The sequence below is a fragment of the Herpailurus yagouaroundi genome, unplaced genomic scaffold (assembly GCF_014898765.1).
Source record: "Herpailurus yagouaroundi ecotype Mexico unplaced genomic scaffold, PumYag 187, whole genome shotgun sequence".
NCBI lineage: Eukaryota > Metazoa > Chordata > Mammalia > Carnivora > Felidae > Herpailurus > Herpailurus yagouaroundi.
This window is the reverse complement of record NW_024412418.1, coordinates 16,450,630-16,455,802: the sequence shown is the minus strand read 5'-3', so window position 1 is coordinate 16,455,802 and position 5,173 is coordinate 16,450,630. Positions and strand designations below refer to the sequence as shown.

At 47.4% G+C, this 5,173-nt stretch overlaps 1 long non-coding RNA gene across 3 annotated transcripts in view; it reads right to left on the bottom strand.

Moving 5' to 3' along the window:
* Positions 1 to 637: 637 nt before the first annotated feature.
* LOC121043542 (uncharacterized) overlaps positions 638 to 5,173 on the bottom strand; it is a 9,187-nt gene continuing 4,651 nt past the window's right edge. The window contains exons 4-5 of one of the 3 annotated variants that reach the window (XR_005796891.1): positions 2,828 to 3,112; positions 638 to 905 (exon numbers count right to left, since the gene is read on the bottom strand). This is a non-coding gene — a long non-coding RNA (uncharacterized LOC121043542). The remainder of the gene's footprint in view (positions 906 to 2,827; positions 3,113 to 5,173) is intronic. The other 2 variants (XR_005796892.1, XR_005796893.1) reach the window with 2 other exon arrangements.

The following is a 5,173-nucleotide window of genomic DNA, read 5'->3' as shown; positions in this document are numbered from 1 at the left end:
CATAAGGGCCGCGGAGGTGTTCCAAAAGGTCGCAAGTGCTACAGGGTGATTCACCGTCCCCGTTTCTCTCCGGTCTGTCTTCCGCCGCGCCTGCCCTAACCTGGGCCTTCACCGTCCGGCCCTGTGACTGTGCTCTGGTCTCCAGTCTGCACGCCGTCCACGCCTCAGTCCCAGCTGTGCCCTGACCTCCTCCCAAAACCCACCCCAGCTAAGTGCATCCCGCTCCGACACCTCCCGCCAGGGAAGCCGGTCAGGAGGATGGGCTGCCTTCCCGAAATCACAAAGCAGCAAAAGGGAGATTATGCAGCTGGGCCTCATTTAGACGCGCGCCTTGGGGCAGAGCGTTTTCTCCAGCCGCTGGCAGAAGAGAACCGCAAGCCACAGGAACCGCATGCAGCCAGCAACCTGACGGAGCTTGGACGCTGATTTGTCCCCAGAGCCTCCGGAGGAGAGCCCTGCCTGGCCCAAACCGTGAGTTGGGCCTTGCGAGGCCCTGAACAGAAACCCCAGGTGACCCTACTTGAATCCCCGACCCACGGCGCTGTAATAAATGGGTATCATTTCAATCTGCTAAATGTTTAGTAATTCGGTATGCAAGGTCTCGGGTGAGGCTGCTTTAACAAAATACCACCGCATGGGTGGCTTAAACAACAGGAATTTATTTCCCATGGTTTTGAAAGGTGGGGAGTCCAAGATCAGGGTGCCAGCATGGTCACATCCTGGTGATGACCGCCCCCCCTCCTGGTTTACAGATGGCCACCTTCTTGCTGTGACCTTCTTGCTGTGGAGAGAGAGATCGTCTCTCTGGCATCTCTTTTTATGGGGCGCTGGTCCCATTCGTGAGGGCTCCCAAAGGCCTCATCACCAAATGCCATCACACGCGGGACTGGGTTTCAACCTATGAGCTGTGGATACACAGATACAAACATTCAGTCTGTTACGTGCAGCAATAGAAAATTAATACATTTGCTCTGTCAAGGCCTTAAGGGTTCTTCTCCAATCTCCATGTCACACATGAGCTCTGAGTGATTGTGGGGTTTGAATCTGGACCCAATCAACTTGCTGCCGAGTTACGTGGCATTCAGTTCCTCCTCCATTTCCTCGTCTGTGTACTTAGGATAATTACGGAACTTCCTCATGAGGTTTTTGGGAAGATTAAGTGAGTTAACCCAGCCGAGTACTTATTACAATATCCAACAAAAAGGAAATGCTGCATACATTATTTTTTTCCTTTGTACTGTGATTACATTCTTTGCAGACATTCCCTTTAAGTCAAATGGGTTTATTTATTAACCTGGGGAAAATACACTTTTCTTGGCTTTCACCATATCTCCTTCTCTTACTCTACCCCTCAATACCCATCCTTCCAGGTCTTTCTCTGATTCCTCCCTCCTCCATGAAGCCTACCCTGACCGTTCCAGCTCATGGTAGTCTGTCCTCTGTACTAACTTCTAGAGTACCAGAGGCTAGTGCAAATCCTTAGACTGTCTCTTACCTAATCACTTTAAATGATTTTTTTACTATAATAGAAAAGTGTCTGTCTGTTGGAGATAAGAGGGGAAATCTACAAAAGTTCAAGGCAAGAAGTAAGTCACCTGCTGCCATGGTTAATAATATTTCCTTCCCGTCTTCCTGTTTTTGTTGATTGTGTATATATAAACACATATGTATACAGTTACTTTGTGAGAATAAATCTCTGCCCCAGCCCACCCAGGGCATCCATCTGCCGGGGGAGAGATTAGGATTTGTTCACAGAAGGAATTCAGAGAGGAAAAATACAATATGGCATTCAACTTTAATCATGCAAAATAGGATCATGCTGGAAACCAGGGCATTTAAGAGCTGTTTTAGCCAAGGTTCCTGCATTAGTCTCATATGGCTGATATAACAAATTACCACACATTTAGTGGCTTAAAACAACACAGATTTATTCTCCGACAGTTCCAGATGTCAGAAGTGTGAAATGAGTCTTATGGGGCACAAAGTGGTGTTAGGGTCCCTTCTGGAGACTCCAGGGGAGGCCGATCCTTTCCTCTACTAGCTTCTAGACTAGCCCGCATTCCTTGGCTCATGGCTACATCTCTCTAATCTCTGCTTCCAACCTGACATCCCCTTCTCCTGACTTTGACCCTCCTGCCTCCCTCTCTTAGGGATCCCTGTGATCACATTGGGCTCACCTGGATAATCCAGGATAATTTCCCCATCTTAACACATTTAACTCAATCGTATTTGCAAATCCATTTTACTATATAAGGTAACACAGTCATAGGTTCCGGGGATTAGAACATAGACCTCTTTTGGGGCCACTATTCTGTTTACCACTTTATCCTAGAGAATGGAGCCTGCAGCAGGGATTAGGTGCTGCCAGTCTTATTGTGCTGTATAAACCTAGGGCAGTAAGAGTGAGGAAAAAGGGGAGGAAAGGAGCAGATTGCAAAGCAATGCAAGGCGGTGATTACTGAGCCGACCGTGTCTCAGGATGAGCTGAGAAAAGCAGGTTGTCAACAAGAGAATTGTTCAGCCACGTGGAAGTCTCCAGGCACGTTATATGGAGAAACTGTCTCTGGGAGCAGTCCGTTCAGAAGAGGGATGAGGCAGAATGTATCTGCCAGTTTCCTCCCCTTCCCGTATTTCCCATCGATCAAAGTCTGCCCCATGTGGCGTTAATCTCAGCACATTTCTGAGTGGCATCATTTGGGTCCCTTTGAGAATTATTTGGAAAGCCAGATCCTATACCCTTTGCTGTGATGCTGTATCTGAGTCTGGAAGTGATGGGAGGAACCAGAGACACTGGTTATGCGTTTTATCACTCTCAGGAGGAACTTACAGGGAGGCATGATGACCAAGAGAGAGCACTCAGCTTGGGGCCCAAGTTGCAGGTGAAGCCAGCAGACTCTGATAAAGCAGGTGAAGTCAGGAGGGTCTGAGGAAGTACCGAAGGCGTATCCAGCACATTCCAGCCCTGAAATCCCCTCAGGTCCGTCATCCGTTCCCGTTACATACTCTTCCATAATATATGAGGCGTGGAGTTGTTTTCTGAGAACCAGATGCCCTCATTCCTCCCTGAGAGGGCAGGTAAAAATGTAGCCACAGAATGCCTTCATGGTCAAGCCTAAATTTCCAGCAAAACCAGAAAGCGAGATTAAGAGAACAAGTGACATTCTCCACTGTGCTTGTCCCAAGGCCATAGTGACACCCCTCACTTCCACCCGCTCTCACACTCCGCCGGAGCCTCTCCTTGCCTACGCTTCTGGAGCTTGGTATGCCACATCTGGTTAAATGGGAGAAGGTGATTGGAGATCAGAATTTATGATCTTCTCTCCAGGGAGCCTTCCCTGGTGTGGCAGCTCCAATCTGGAAATTGGCTCTGTGATGTGTCAGAAAATAAGTTAGGACATCCCTTGCGCGTCACTGTGTAGGGTGAGGCGGCAAGAGGTACGGGCCTTCGCATCAGGTGCTACCTTTTCAGTTCAATTGTTAACAACAGTTTCAATCATGCTTCCCTGTTGCTTAACGGCACAGGACCCAAACAGCTCTGCAACCACGAATTATCAGCAGGTACGCAGGGGCCCCCGTGAGGAGCCGTGGGTGTTTCGGGGGGAGCCTAAGGCTGGGCAGCTGAGAGGGGAGCAGTTATTAAAATAAAATTAATTTAGCCATAGGTACCATTTACTGAGCACCTGTGTGCCAGGAGCCATACGAGGCCTTCCTCCCAAATAATTGATAGGAAAAACCGCATCGAAGTAACCACAGGATCTAAGAGAAAAATTGCCTGCACTCCAGTCACCTAATTAAATCAATATTTTTATTTTTGCCCCCACACATATATAGTGCTTCTTTTTCATTACCACGTCATAGACACCACTTAGGATATTAATTTCCACAATTTCGCTTTAATTTTGATCATAAATAATATTTCTACTACTATTTATTTCTATTACTAGAAATAAATATTTCTATTTCTACGGTTTATCTCTTTCTCCTGACTTTCTCCCCCCGCCCCTGACATTGTAACCAGGATTAACGGCCTGAAAATATCTCCTACATCTTTCTCCGTGTTCTTTTAGAATAGCCATAGTGAGGGGCGCCTGGGTGGCTCAGTCGGTTGAGTGTCCGACTTCGGCTCAGGCCATGATCTCGCAGTTCGTGAGTTCGAGCTCCACGTTGGGCTCTGTGCTGACAGCTCAGAACCTGCTTCCGATTCTGTGTCTCCCTCTTCTCTCTGCCCCTCCCCCCAGCTCAAACATAAATAAACATTACAAAAATAGTAAAGTGAAATAGCCACAGTGATAATAACAGCAAAGATCCACCGAATGCTTATTACCAGGGAGGTACTGTTTTTACCGTGTTTTGCTGTGCACCTGCTGCAGCTCCTATGACCCTCCCTGTCGCTGTATGACGGAAGCCCCAGTGTCCTCCTCCGTTAACACATGAAGAAACCGAGGCCCAACATATGCAAAATATTCAAAACTATGAACACACACATAGACATAAACCAAGGAAGTCTTCTTGCTTATTGAAAGAAGATCCAGAGAAAAAGTGGAGCATACGGTGTCTCACTGCAGTGGCTTATCAAAGACCGTATATCACTGTCGCCTCTCCAGGTCAATAGATCCAGCTCTAACTCATTTTTTAGGAGCAACACAATGCCACATTGTATGAATGTACCATCATTTATTGGCCCTTTTGATAGGCACTTTTTTTTTTTCTTTTTTTTTTTTTTTTTTTTTTTTTGGCCACTACAAACAGTGCAGCCATAAATAACCCAGAATATAAATCCTTATGGACTAGTGTTTTTATTTCTCTAGGATAGAGTCTATGGACATTAGTGCCAGATCTGGACTCCTCCATATGAAATGACAGGCACAGCCATGAGCTGACCCAAAGCATCAGACTCTCGAAATAGCATGATCTCCACCGAGGTCAGGGAGAGCAGATATACCATTTATGCGGCCAAAGGGATAATAGCCAAAGAGGACACACAGCCTAGGAGGCCCTGAGCTGGCCCAAGAGGGGGCCAGTCAGGGCCCAGGCTCCCCATGTGCCCCAGGCAAGTCACAACTTCCTGAGCATGCGCACAGAGCTCGAGCAGTCATCCTGTCCCGAGTACCAGGCCTCCACCTGCTAGTCACAAAGGGCTCATTCCAAAGAAAGAAAGGAGAAAAAAAAACAG